At 32.4% G+C, this 15,299-nt stretch overlaps 1 protein-coding gene across 5 annotated transcripts in view; it reads left to right on the plus strand.

Moving 5' to 3' along the window:
* NR3C2 (nuclear receptor subfamily 3 group C member 2) overlaps positions 1-15,299 on the plus strand; it is a 389,957-nt gene that overhangs the window by 268,192 nt on the left and 106,466 nt on the right. The gene's annotated exons all lie outside the window — the stretch shown is intronic.

The following is a 15,299-nucleotide window of genomic DNA, read 5'->3' on the forward strand; positions in this document are numbered from 1 at the left end:
AAGAGAGTTAAGAGATTACCTTATGGTGACACAGATAACTCAGAAAAATTAGACCTACTGTGAAAATGACAAAATGCTTTAGAATATTAGGAAGTTTTCTGATCTAGTTATTCTGAATCTATTTATTAGGTACTTTTGTTTGGAAAGCTTTCCTAAAAGTCTGAAATTCAAGACAAAAAAAATGGGGTAGCTTCTGTCATCAAGGATTTTAGACATATTTATAGAGAAAATTAAATATAAGTAAATTTAAAGAGAGAGAGAAATTACTTGAATGCTATAGGATTCACATTTTGGTCATGGGGGACAATGTCTACAAAGGCACAAAGATCGAGAATGGAAAGTTGAGTTCAGGGGACAAATTACCAAGCAAATTTGACCTGAATATAAATTTGGGCAGGAACTTTGGTGTTAGCAGTGCTTCATACTTAATCATTTAACATCCTGGGATAAAGAATTTTCTCTTAAATTGGAATTTTTCTTATATCAGTGTAGACTAGAATCTATCCATTCCTTCTTTTATATGAGATTATTGGATATAGGCTTCCTAAAGTCTTTCATAGAGAAAATATTCGATGCACTGGAGGGTTTATCTTATCTGCAAGATCTGGAGTCAGAAAGGCCCATGTTTAAATCCTGCCTCAGACATTTACCAACCAAGACCCTGGACAGTTCTCTTTAACTCCTGCCATCTCATCTCTTTACCCATAAAATTCGGATAATAACAAATTCACCTCCCAGTGTCGTTGTGAAGATAAAATATTATTTGCAGAGTTCTTTTTCTTATTATTGTTAACATCATAACAATTACTGTTACACTGTTGTTATTATATAAAAACTATTATTTGTTTATCATCCCTTGATTTCATTTGGTCATTAACTCTCTTTATCTGGTTATTCATGTCATCCATGGTGTGTTTTATGTTAATTCTTGTGCTTAGCTCTCATTGGTTAAACATAACAACAACAATATAGCATTTATAAATCACTTACAATGTTTAAGGCATTTTTGTTAAAATTTAGTCTGTAAGGGAGGTAGAGGCTATTATTATTGTCTTACAGTTGAGGAAACTGAGGCAAATATAGATGATAATAAGTGAGTCTAAGAAGGATCTGAACTCAAATCTCTCTGACTTCAGATCCAGCATTCTATTGTTCTACTTACCCATTTCCATGTTTGTCTGCTGGTACCACCATTCATCTTCCCATTGCCAATTGGATCACTTGTTATCTTTATTCTTCTGAGATTGTGATGATCTGTATTTTGCAGCTATATAGTATTACGAGAAGAATATTAGCTGTAGGTGTGTATGTATATATGCATTTCTATAGCATGGAGCCACTAAATATCATTGAAAGCAATGTGTGATTCAGCCCTTTCTGTTTAATTTTCAGAGATCTGTATGAGATACACATACCAGTGGACTAAATAAATGGTTTGCCTTTGTACCTGCAAGTTATATTTTAGACTGGAAATGTCATATTCATGCCCCCACAACCCACAAAATTCCCAAGTGAGCATTGAACCAAATTAAAATGTAATTGGAGCATGTTTAACAAAACAGATAGAAATATAACACATAGATGATGTTATTTGAGGATTTCTAAGTCAAATATCCCTCAAGATTAATTTTTATTTGAGTTTGACACCAACTTGATTAGACAGTAGGCAATTCTTCATTCACTTAATTTTCTTCATACATATGTATCATAAATATATATATATGTATATATAAAACTATATATATAAATTAACCTTATTTCTTGAATGATCACAAATCTCATTGAAGATGGTTTTTTATATTCAGTTCTATAAAATATCAAAAAATATTTTATTTCTTCCTATGAACATGAATTATTCTGAGTATTTAAAATAAAAAAAACATTTCATGTGCTGTTTTTAAAAGGTATTATGAATTAAGGGTCAGATCAGTCTATTTAAACTGCATATCATATAAGAAGTTCTTTAGAAATTGAAAATAGGAATAACTAGTTCATTTGTGATGTAGTGTTTTCTAATTTGGTGTCTAGGGTAATAAAATTCACTCATGTTTAAGGTCTAATTATCCTTTGTCTATTGCTTATGTTGATCACAGTAATTCAGTAATATGCACTGTAGGTGACAGTGTAATTTTTCTTTAATCTTTTATAGAAAACTTATAATATATTTTGTTACTTCACTTTTAATATTTTTAGTTTATGCCTGGAAGTTCATTTATTTAATATGGAATATCTGACAGTTTAGATTTCCCTTCTAAACCTATTGCCTTAAAGTCTCTACTCACCTAGGCTGAGCATTGCTCCTTTCCCTCTTCAAACGTTTTCGTTAGTCTGGCTCACATCACCCTTGGGATCATAGGCCAAAGGAGAATAGGAGTTAAGTATTTTAATTAAAATGACTTTTCCAGTGGTACAAGATAGAGGAAAAGATAAATGTAAAACTTCCTTTCATCTTTTTTTTCTCCTGTCTCCACGGACCACCTTTGCCTTCTAACCCAAACATATTCTCCTTTTCAATCTACTCCCCAATTGAGTGAGTTAGAGTTTTAAGCAGAGAGTAGAGAAAAGAGAAGCATATAATAATATTATGAAGCTTTTTTAATTATATTATTTAATAACATTAGCTAGCCAGCTTAGTGAGAATAGCTCTAGCCCTAAAGTTGGGAGGACCTGAGTTCAAATTTGGCCTCAAAACACTTACTAGCTAGTGTGACTTTGGGCAAGTCATTTAACCTTGATCACCTCACATCCAGGACTTTGTCCAGCTGTCTTGATTCATTTCTGGCCGTTGGTCCCAAATAACTCCAGAGGAAAAAAGTGAGACTTATGACTTTAGCATAGCACCCCCTCACTCAAATCCAATTCATATAGATGTTATGGCATCACCTTTCTGATGTCATCATCTTCCAAAATGGAATCTTCTTCCCAAAAAAATCATATCATAATTATGTAAATAAACTTAACATTTATTAAATTGAACATTTCTTAGTGGAAGCTTCCTCAAAAACAATGGCAATTAAGCATTTTGTGTCATAAACCCCCTTCTCAAGGTCAATATTTTTAAAGCACAATACTTAAGATTATAAATGAAACCAATTATATTGAAATGTAATATTAAGAGTAGTTTATTAAAGGACAAAATTCATATGCCCAAAGAACTATAAAATTATGCATGCCTTTTGATCCAACATAACTACTTCCAGGTCTTTATCCCAAAGAGATAAAAAAATAATGAAAGGGACCTATTTGTACAAGGGCAGTCATAGCGACTCTTTTTTGTGGTGACTAAGAATTGGAAATTGAGGAGATGTCTATCAGTTGAGGAATGACTGAACTAGTTATGGTATATATGATTGTAATGTAATAATATTTGCTATAGGATATGAGGAGCAAGAGGATTTCAGGAAAACCTGACAGACTTAAATAAACTGATGCAGACTAAAGTGAACAGTCAGGAGAACATTGAATAGAGAAACAGCAATATTTCATGTTTATCAATTGTAAATGACTTCGCTGTTCTCAACAATACAATGTCCAAGATGAAACATTCAACAGGGGCTAAAGAGTTAAGAGTATCTTAAGCAGAGCAACAAATTGAAAAGAAATATGTTAACTGAAGAAAAGTACTACTGTTTTTCCCTAAAATTGTTGGTGTGGTTAGTTATTGCAACAACAGAAAAATCATTCTGGTAAGAGAAAGCATAGGTTTATCCCTAGGAAGAGACTTTATTTAAACTGAAAAGTAAGTCAAAGACACATTTTTCTTTTAAAATTCACTTGAGGAAATCCTTCAGTAGTCTGTGGTCTCTGTGGGTGTTTAAAAAACCCAAGTATGGTGATTTTTGTGAATAAATCCCCATTCTTTAGTTAGTTTCCTCTTTCCTAACCCCACCCTCAAACTTGTGGGCTTAAAATAAATAAAATCTCAGAGTAGTCATACTTAAATAGTGTCTTGGCTAAGAGCACAAAATAGAAATATAACTTTTTTTACAGAAGTAGAAAACTAAATGCTTTCAGCTTCCAAATGCAAGATTAGAAAAATTGATTATGAAATTCATGGCAAATATTTTTTGCAAATATTGTCCTTCAGGATTTGATATGCATAAAAATGGAAACTAACCTTCTATGTAAAAGTGCAACCAGTAAAGTGGCTTTCCATGTGATTTGCAATATAACTTTTTAGAAAACTTTAATCTGAAGATATTATGAAAAGAAACATCAGAAATACAGTTACTACTTTAAATCATGAGAAAAGTGATTTCAAAAATCATTTTATTTAATACTTTTAAATAATGTAGACTTATTTCCAATATTATTCTACGATCATAATGCAAAATGATTTAAACTAATCGTGCAAAGTAATAGTCATTTACTTACCAGAAGAATCTTCATGTCCACAATATTATCTCCCTTTAATCTCCCCTTCCTAGGCTTTGTCCTTGTTCAGGGTTCAATTTTCCTCTATAAAATTTCCCCTGAGCCCCACATTTGTTAGTGTTTCCCCTGCCTCAGTTTTCTTTATATTATTGTTATGTATGTTGTTCTCCCTAGAATAATATAATCCCTTTGAAGCAAAACTAGTTTTGTGTTTGGCATAATCCAGTAGTAAGATATGCTCCAAGATTTTTTCCATGCCTTTTGTTTCCTCACTTCCTAAGATATATGTATATTGGTCTCTTTATGAACTGACAATTTTGTTGCCTCTAGTGTACTTTTCTTCTTTCTCTCTCAATCTCTCTCTCTCCCCCCCTCCCTCCCCCGAATATCTGTGTGTGTATTTCATTTCAACTTTATATGCACATCTGGATCTGTGATATTAAGATTCAAATGTGGTAGTTGCACCATTGTTAATGAATAAAACAGTATATTTAAATCATTTTTGGAAATTTCTTTCATTTTTCTTCTCTTTGGAGTCCTTCCTTTTTCCTCCTGAAAAGCCCCTGAGATGATTTTTTTTGTTGAATTGCTATTTATTAAGATTTCTTTAACTAGATTTTTCTCTTTTCTGCTGTTCTTAGCCTGATATATGAGATGATAATTATCACTCTTTGTCTTTCATCTTCCTTATAGGTAAGATTTTATAAATGAATTTACATTCTTAATCTAGTGTTACCCTTGGCAGTCATCTCTCTCTGTTTGGCAAGTGAGTCAGATGTTTAGTGACTAAGGTGTGCTCTAGGTTCAGTGTTATAGCAATTAAACTCCTGGATGAAATTATAGTTGATGTTTGTCATTTCTGTTGGCATTTCCCAATTTTAATTTTCAGTTATCTCTTTAGATAATTAAAGGTTAGTTTAGTTCACTTGTCTACCTGTGTTATTTTCTTATTGTATTTATTCTTGCTAATTGTTTTGTATTTTTGTTTCTGCTAATAACAAGTTAGGAAAAAAGGACCTAGAGAACATGTCTCCTAACCTATATGTTTATATTCCATCTAAACAAAATATTTAAGAATAATCTATACAAGAATCAAAGATATCCTGGATATTAGTAGAGAAGAAGCAGTATTTCACTAGTGCTGGTCAAGAGTGGGCAACCTGACTATTTCACTGTGAGCTGAAAAATATGGAAAATATATGATCTCACTTTACCTTTGGTTTGGTAGCAATGAAAAAGCATTTGACTCAGTTAAGCAAAATGTGTCTTTCAAGATTTTTTTGGTTTTTGCAAGGCAATGGGGTTAAGTGACTTGACCAAGGTCACATCATATTTGAACTCAGGTCCTCCTGATTCCAGGGCCTGTGCTCTATCCACTGAGCCACCTCACCTCCCCTCAAGATCTTTTACTCAAATGAACAGAGATCGATGGCATATTAATCATTGGCATGAACTCTCAAGTGTATACAATGATACTCATTTAAATATATTCCCAGCATCTAGTATCATGATTTTTACACTGATGTCTAATAAATGTTTGTGGAATTGAAATCATAAAACTGGGGGAAAAATAGATATCATTTAGTATAATTCCTTTATTTTTTACATGTAAAAGCTTGGGTCCAAAATGATTAGCAACTTAACTAAAGTCATAAGAGTTAATCTCCAAAACCCAGATTTCCTGAGAATTGTAATTAAGAAATTCTCAAGTGAATCTGAAAGGATTTGAAGAATATACTAAATCTGCAATCAACATTTCCATGAAATAAGTGTGCTAGAAATAAGCTGAATTTTAGGATTTGGTTATAGGTAACACTTATTTTGATAGGCACTTAACATAAGCCTTAAGTTACATGACTTAGGAAGAGCACCAGATCCAGGGGTTAGGGAATGGGAATGGAGCTCAACATTATCTTCATGTCCTAGAATACTTTATCTCTATAGAATTGTGGATTAAATTATTTTTAGATATCTTACCCCTTTTTCATTTTGTTTAACTTGACTGATCTTGTGGTATCTACTGGTGATCTGCAGAGATAACAATCTGAAAAATTACTGAAAGATCAGTATATTCTGATGCTGGATATACTAAATTCAGTTCTAAAGTTTGTTTTTCTAACTAGACAACATCTTGTTTATAAATTTAATAACATCAATGTCAGCAGTTAGATTCTTTATTCTCATAGCATTTGAACCTATACTCCTTATTTTACTCATTGTACAATATATCTTTAATTTTTAAAAGAATCTTTGTTATTCATAGCATTTTTTGCAAGCTTTGTCTCATTTCAAACTTGACTTTTCCTTAGCACTTTGGAGATAACTATGGATTCAATACATAAGAATCAGCAAAAAAAGATGTTCTGCATAACCCTTTAAAATACTTCCTCCCTTTCTTTCTCAAAATAATTTGAAATTGTGTCATCAGCAGAACTAGCTTCTTTATTAGGGACTTCGGTTGGGTTATCATACGTTGTCTTTTTCTCTGAATTTATGATCTCTTCTCTTAAAATCTAGAATATACATCAGACCTTGCCTCAGATATAAATATATGTGTATATATACATATATGTGTATATATACACATATACATATATCCTAATATAAATTCTAAGCCACCAGAGACAATTTCTCCCAAGGTTGCTGTTTTATCAGTTTGAACTACCATTTCCTTTTTGTTGGTCAGGTCAGCAATTTCCTACAAAGTGTCTTCTGTCTTATGAAAAATGTTATTATTAGCAGGGCTCTGTCCAGTTTCTTTTCTTAGAACTTCCTTTAGGGGTTGCCCCAGGAAAATCCTCAGAATTAACTTTATAGAACTGTCATTATTAGGGTTAGAGTGGAAGGGCAGGGAAAGAGGGCCATTAATGTCTAGAATTTTTAAATGTCTGTTCAAGATTTATTTTAGGAAAAATTCTTTCTTTTTCACTTGGTGTTTTAACAATCTTTCTTATTTCTCAAATTATTTGGTCTAATTTGCAAGCAAAAAAACATCACAGTTTCATCTCTTCCATTTAAATTTAGAGACATAAAATAGATTACATTAGGAAATTAAAGAGGATAAATGTAAATACTAATGAGAAATTAAACAGTAATTAACTTAGAAAATTTGCATATGATTGTATGCTCACTTAATTTTTTATAAAATTTTAAAAGGCTAGCCCACTTAGTTGAGAAGCATTACCTCTTTTGATACCCTTTTATTTCCTCATCTTCAAGAAGTGAATGTGTTATGTAGAGAGTAGAGAGAACTCCAGACTGATCACAAAGGATAGCTGAGTTCTCTCTGTTGCCTTAAGCAACTCACATTTTTCTCATCTGTAATATAGAGACAAATATTTATCTAGATTATCTCCTGGGTCTCTGGTAAGAATGAAATAACAATGAATTTAAAAGTAGTTTGAAAAATGGAAAATATTATATAGACAGAAATTATTATCATCTTCATTAGAACTAATTGAGCACATATATAAAATATAAGAAAGAACGTTTAACTTTGAAATGCATGTGAACGCATACTAAAAGATTTCAAGCCTTGCAGTGAGTGGTTGCTCATCTATAAATTACTCATTTTTCTCTTCTGGTTTGGTCTATCAGTTTTATGATTTAGCATATTAGATTAGAAAGCTCCTGCTCTTGACAACTTAAGGAAGTCAACAGAGTACATGGGCCATCCATCAGTTAGTTCTTAAATTCAAAACAACACCAGACCTTCTTTTTCTAATCATACATTTCTTTGATGACATCCTTTATTCCTCTTCAATTTTGTATTCCCCCATTTGTAATGTATTATTGTGTTCATACCTACAACATACCTTGTGGGTGATACTCATGTTCAATTCTTTGAAAACTTGGAAAACATCATAGTGTTCCAAGTCTTACATCTATTCTTTAACATGAGAACAACGTTAATATTAAAAGATGGGCTTTATTTCTGGGAGAAGTTTTTGGTCACTCAGCATTGCATTTTTCATAAGTCAATCCTCTTTCCCTCTTTTCTGGAACTCCAAGTAGGTATTGTTGAAATATTTTAAGTGAAATAAAAAGATACTCAACTAGATGGTTTTATTTCACTTTAATAGCATATAGAGTCAGAAAAAGGGAATAATTTCCTACCCTTTTATTATTTGTCATAATAATTGATTGAACTGTTGAATTTCTGCTTTACTCACTTATTGGAATGATACTGTTAGAGCAGTATCATGCTCTAACTATAGTTATCTTTGTTTTAGGTTTTTCATTTTGGAGTGTTCTTTTTAAAGTGTTGGATTATCTGGTTAAAAGTTAATTGCTGGAGCAGCTAGGTGGCACAGTGAATAGAGCACCAGCCCTGGAGTCAGAAGGACCTGAGTTCAAATTTGGCCTCAGACACTTAGTAATTACCTAGCTGTGTGATCTTGGGCAAATCACTTAACCCCATTGCCTTGCCAAAAAAAAAAAAAGAAAGAAAAGAAACTAAAAAAAAGTTCAATTGTTTATTTAATACCACGTGTAATTATGTTCATTTTTTCCAGCTGATAGTTACCAACTTATACCCATTCTTTCAAATTCCAGGTATAAATCTTTAATTTTTATTCCCCAAATGAATTTTCATTGGAAAAATTTATATCTTACCTTCTGAAAAAGAGATGGAAATTGTTAAAGTTTTTTTTTTTAAATTAGTTATTTGCATTTTGTTGCTATGATTGATTCAAGTTGTCAAAAAGTAGAATGGAAATGCCTTGGGGATGTATTGTTTATTCTGAACATGCTCAAAGAAACACTGAATGACTACCTGACGGAGATGTTTCCAGAGGAACTCCAGTGTTCATTTTGGTTTGAATTAGATGACTCCTGTGGTTCCATCCCACCCTAAGATTTTTAACTTCCAGAAATTATAGTATGTCATCTCTGAATTTTTTTATGTAATCTAATAAAACCAAACTCATTTGAGGGAGATCCAAATGGAGTGAATTCAGCAGAGTGTATTGAATATAAATTCCTCTATTTGTGCATAGCTGAAAAAAGTTTCACCAGTCAAATCAGTTTTCACTATCTTAATAGCCTGGTCACATTACCAAATAATGGTTGTTCATAGTTTTAAATTAATAGGAACAAAAATGTCAATTAAGGGGGAGTAGCAATCTGGATGGGCAAGGGAGAGTGGCTCTAGAGAATGATTTGATGGTGCTTTGCTTTCTCTCCCTCTTTACAGACCTTCACTCTGCTTAGAGGGAGAAAGATCAATAACTGCATCTTTCTATGAGTCAGAATGCTTTTCATAACATCAATTATAAACCATTAAGCAAACACTTGATTTCAGTGCATGATATGAGAATGAGTAAATACAGAAAATAAATTGAGGAAACATCTCATAGGTCCTTATGGAAGACTAGCTGCCAGCAGAAGTATAATTTCTTTGGTTAGTGCTAAAAATTCTTCTGGTATTGCACATTCATTTAAAACACCATCAGAAGTCAGTTTCTCCTGGGATTGATGAAAGTTCACAGGCTGCTTGATATATTAAAAATAGAAATGGTCAAATCACAGTGTCATTTTCTCTACTCTTATGAAATACCAAATGAGGAAATAATCTTTATGCATTTAGCAATTTTTCATTCAAATTCCTTATCCAAAAAAAGTTTCATTTTGATTTCAAGAGGAAACCACTAATTAGCTTGTGGTATATGGTACCTTATGAGGGAGGAGTATCCTAGAAAGCTGTTATAAGCTAATGTATTCTGCATTTTCATTACCAACCTACACATCTTTATAAATTTGTCCTTGGAAATTAACTTTTATTTGACACCCATGATTCATCCCAAAAAACTCATCAGCTTTAAATGTCATTATAAGTAATGACTTTAAATATAGCTGATAGGCATTGTGACTTTTATTATGGTTTTTACAACTAGTAAAATATTGTAAATATCCTAGGGGCACAAAATGTCAAAGATGAAGGTGTAATCCATGTCTTCAAGAAGTTTACAATCTAGATTAAATAAAGATTAAAGTTATAAATTTGTTTTTAATTCAATGGTTGCATTGCTATTCTTTCATTGAGTTGTTATAAATGTTAAATGAAATTATTATCCAGTTACAAAATATTTCATGATTTAATTGTTAATTAAAAACAATAAAACTCAGAATGTAAAGAATTTCAAAGTAAAAATGACTTTTTTAAAATAATATCATTTTTAATCTCAGAATATTTCATTAATCCATTCAACACTTATTAGATACCTATTATGAGATATCTTTTTCTGTGATAGAAACTAGAGAAGGTAGAATTATATTGGAAAGACAATTACTTTGTCATTTAGGAGCAAAAATCTAATAGAAATAAGAGAGAACTTTAGAAATGTGAGTTTATTTTGATTAAGGTTTTCAAAGTGCTTTCATCATAAACCTGTAAAGTGGGTAGTACATATAATTGTAATCCATTTTAGTTATGAGGATACTGGAGCTCAGGAAGGTGAAATTAGTATGATCTTTCTTTTATGTGTTCTGGTAAGAGCAAAGTATAGAGAAACTAGCCTGTCCTCAGAATGGAAGTCACTCAGAGGGAACATGAGATGCACAAGTTTAGAGAACCCATCCTAAATGTTCACATGGACTCTTTGTGCCCAACCTGTGGTAGAGCATTCCCAGCTCATATTAGTGTGATCAGCCACAGTTGGACACACTGCAGCTTGTCTCTAATATAGTGTTGTCATTTCATTCCTTTTTTGATAATGAGGGACAAGTACTAACTAACCAACCAACCATAGAGAAAGTACCATATTCCTAGTTTGAAACCAGACCCAGTTTTAAAAAGATTATGCTGAGAGTGGAACATTTTTAATCCCATTTCCATATTTAATGTCATCTGTTCTATTCCATCTCTAAAAAAAACCTTTTTTATTCCTTTCTGTCTTCATGATGCTCTCTATAAAATTGAAGTTTGTTTTTCTTATGCCTAATCCCTCCTTAAATCTATTTTCTCTACTCACCCCATCTCTCTTCTCTCTGTCCATGTCTTGTTCTCTCTTTAGTTGGTTAGATTTTTATGCCAGTGTGAGTGCTCGACCTTCTTTTAGTTTAAATAAATCATCTAGTTCAGATGATTCATATTTATGTTTCCCCTGCTAACCTCCTTCTGTGTTTGAATAGTTCACATACCCTAATCAAGTAAAACAGTTTAATTTCCCTTTCTTCCTCATATATATATATATATATATATACATATATATATACATTTTCTTCTCTTTTTTTCTCTTAAAACATAAAAATATAAAAAAGTTCTCCTTTGTCATATTTTTTGTGACCCTCAAAAACAGAATTCTAAGAGGAAACATTTCTTCTCCCCTTTCATCATCATAAGGGCTCTCCTAGATGCTCAAATGTATTTAACCTTTTCTAGACTTCTTTTGATTTCTTTGTTTGCATTTGAAATTATCTATTCAACTCTGGTCTCCTCACCAGGAATATTTGGAAGTCATCTGTTTCATTTAATCTCCATTATCCCTCACTCCTCTTACTTTACCAAGTAAGAAATTCTTCATTTTAAGCCTTTATTTTTTTAGTTTTTGGAATAATATACCCTAAACTATCATCCCTTTTTAGTTGCTTCTTAGAACCTTATTCTTCTTGATATTTGAAATCTTTTTATGGCTAACTGCTTTTAATTTGATTAGGACAATCTGGAGTTTGGTTATAACATTCCTGGTAGTCTTTATTTTTAGAGTTTCTTTCAGAAGACAACATACATATATACATACATACATACATATGTATATATACACGTGTGTGTGTGTGTGTGTGTGTATTCCTTCTAGTTTTACTTTGCCCTCCAGTGCTAATATTTCTGGACAGATTTTGTTCTTTTTTCTTGAAATATAGAAGTTATTTTTTATCAACATTTGAGTCCTAGATTATCTCTCTGTAACCTATTTTATAAGTCAATTATTTTTGATAGGCGTACATTATATTTTCTCCTATTTTTAGCATATGAATTTTATTCTCATGTCTCTTGGGGATTAAGGGAGTCATTGATCTCTCTCTAGTCTCATCTAATATTCAGATACTTGAATAAGGTTTTGCATGTTTTGTATTAAGTTGTTTATTCTCCTTTCAAGTCTTTCTTCTAGTGATTTTCTTTCTTTTTTCATTCTTTCCTATAGAGCTTTCATTTCAAGTATATTTTAAAACTTTTGTTTTATTCTTTGAGAATTTTTTTTATTTTTTGATTATTATGTAATTTTCCCCTTATTTTTTGTTGTAGATGATGTGAAATTATTCTTTATTCCTGTTTTGTATCTTATAAACTTCTACTCCATCATATTTCCTTTTAGTTGACATTTTTTACATCCTTTTTTCCAGTCTTCTTTAATTAGAACCTGTATCAAGGGTTATGCTCTTCTGAGAAGCATGGTGGATTGTACCTATACATTCAGTAGATTGATCTAAGGTGTACTTCCATTCTGTTCTGAACCCTGCAGACCCTCAGTATCAGAGGATTTTGACAACTAGTTCCAGAAAACCTTGGATAGTCTTTACTCTAAGTTCCTGTCTTCATACATCTGATTTATAGCTTTAGACTCTAGACTTTTTGGCTTTTCTGTCTTGTTCTTTGTCCCCAGTTTTGTAAGACTTGCATGTTCTGAAACGAAGAACCTGGAGTTTCTTTCTATTCCCCTTTGCTGATATCTTCAGGCTTCCAGAAATTTTGGTGTTAACTTGAACTATAAAACTGCGTTTGCAGGGGTGGCTAGGTTGCACAGTAGATAGAGCACTGGCCTTGTAGTCAGGAGTACCTGGGTTCAAATCCAGCCTCAGACGCTTAATAATTACCTAGCCATGTGGCCTTGGGTAAGCCACTTAACCCCATTGACTTGCAAAAACTAAAAAACAGAAACAAAAAAACCCGCTGCATTTGCAGTAGTTTTCTTTGGATTTCTTGATCATTATTCATTCTACTGCTTCTAAAAAAATTCTTGATGGAATAGTTATAAGAGCAGGTTACTCTGCTTCCATTTTTCCACCATTTTGAGAAGACATTGCATTAAGCTCCTCTCTTTTTTTTGTAAGGCTATAGGGTTCATTGACTTGCCCAAAGACACACAACTAAGTATGTATCAAGTGTTTGAAGCCAGATTTAAACTCACATCCTCTTGCCTCCAGGACCAGAGTTCTTGCTTATGCTAGGCTTAGAAGCCTAATATCGTATTATTAAATTGTTGTTTCTTCATGGGGGCTCTTTAAGAGGCCCTAAATTGTATACATATGAATTACTTACCTGTTTGAACCTTAGTGTATGGAAAATAGTAATTTTGGACTAGAGAACCTGAAGTTATGACCTAATTATCCTATGAAATAGATATTTGGTATTTTAAAGGGTAATATTAAGTCTCTGAATGTATTAATATTCTCTATTCACAGCACTATCTAGCTGCCCCTTCTGCTCTAATAGATTTAGAGTTATTTACATTAACTTTCTTTCTTCTGTATATCAAAATTGACTCAGATTTATGTAGTCCATTAAGACCTTCAGCTCTAGTTTGCCTCACCTCTCCTCTTATTCAGTTTCAAAACCCAGTTTGTCAAGGTTATTGTCCCTCGTTTGATCCAATGCATCTCTCAAAACAGCAAGTTTAAACAAAGTCCTCTTACTAAAGTCAATCAAATGCCTACAAGTAGAAGCAAGCCTCAAGATCATTTAAAAACAGTCCAGAAGATAAAAACTTATAAAAGCTACCAGCAAAGATATTTTTAAAAAGCAGTCAGTAAAGAGATTCTCTGGGATCTTAGGAGCTCCTTGACAGTTTCTAAAAATACTTTTTAATCTTCTTGCCCATAAGATCATCAGCTGGGTCCTAGATCAGTCTGTCCATATAGTACATGTACATTCCACAGCTTCCTTGCTTGATACTGTGAAAGTAGAGAAGGGTGGAGGTGATAACACATCTTCCCAGTTCCAATTCCCATAACTTGACCAAACAGCTTACAAGTGTAAGGCTTTAGATTTTTTGCTATTGTATTTCATTTAATTAGCTTTCAATGCAGTGTTCTTGTCTTGTTGGTCCAGATTATTAAATAATAAGTACATTAGCTATCCCTCTGAACTATGTCCAAACGATAGAATTGGGAAAATTTAGTCTAGAAAATAGGATGTTTTAGGAGGATCATAATCATAGTCATCAAGCATTTTTTTTATTTTATTTATTTATTTATTTTGAACTTTACAATTTTTCCCCTAATCTTGCTTCCCTCCCACCCCCACAGAAGGCAGTCTGTTAGGCTTTACATTTTTCCATGGTATACATTGATCTAAGTTGAATATGTTGAGAGAGAAATCATATAAGGGGAAAAAAATAAAACTATACAAGATAGCAAAATTACATAATAAGATTTTTTTTTAAATTAAATGTAATAGTCTTTGGTCTTTGTCCAAACTCCACAATTCTTTCTCTGGATACAGATGTTCTTCATAATAAATAGCCCAGAATTATGCATTATTGTTGCACTGATGGAATGAGCAAGTCCATTAAGGTTGATCATCACCCCCATGTTGCTGTTAGAGTGTACAATGTTCTGGTTCTGCTGCTTTCACTCAGCATCAGTTCATGCAAATCTTTAGGCTTCCCTGAATTCCCATCCCTCCTAGTTTCTAATATGACAATAGTGTTCCATGACATACATCTACCACAATTTGTTCAGCCATTCCCCAGTTGATAGGCATTCACTCAATTTTCAATTCCTTGCCACCACAAACAGGGCTGCTATGAATATTTTTTATACAAGTGGTGTTTTACCCTTTTTAAAGATCTCTTCAGGGAATAGACCCAGTAGTGGTATTGCTGGATCAAAGGGTATGCATTTTTTTTTGTTATCCTTTGGCTGTAATTCCAAATTACTCTCTAGAAAGATTTGTTCAGTTCCCATCTCCACCAACAATATATTAGTGT

This window comes from Macrotis lagotis, chromosome 3 (genome assembly GCF_037893015.1).
Source record: "Macrotis lagotis isolate mMagLag1 chromosome 3, bilby.v1.9.chrom.fasta, whole genome shotgun sequence".
NCBI lineage: Eukaryota > Metazoa > Chordata > Mammalia > Peramelemorphia > Peramelidae > Macrotis > Macrotis lagotis.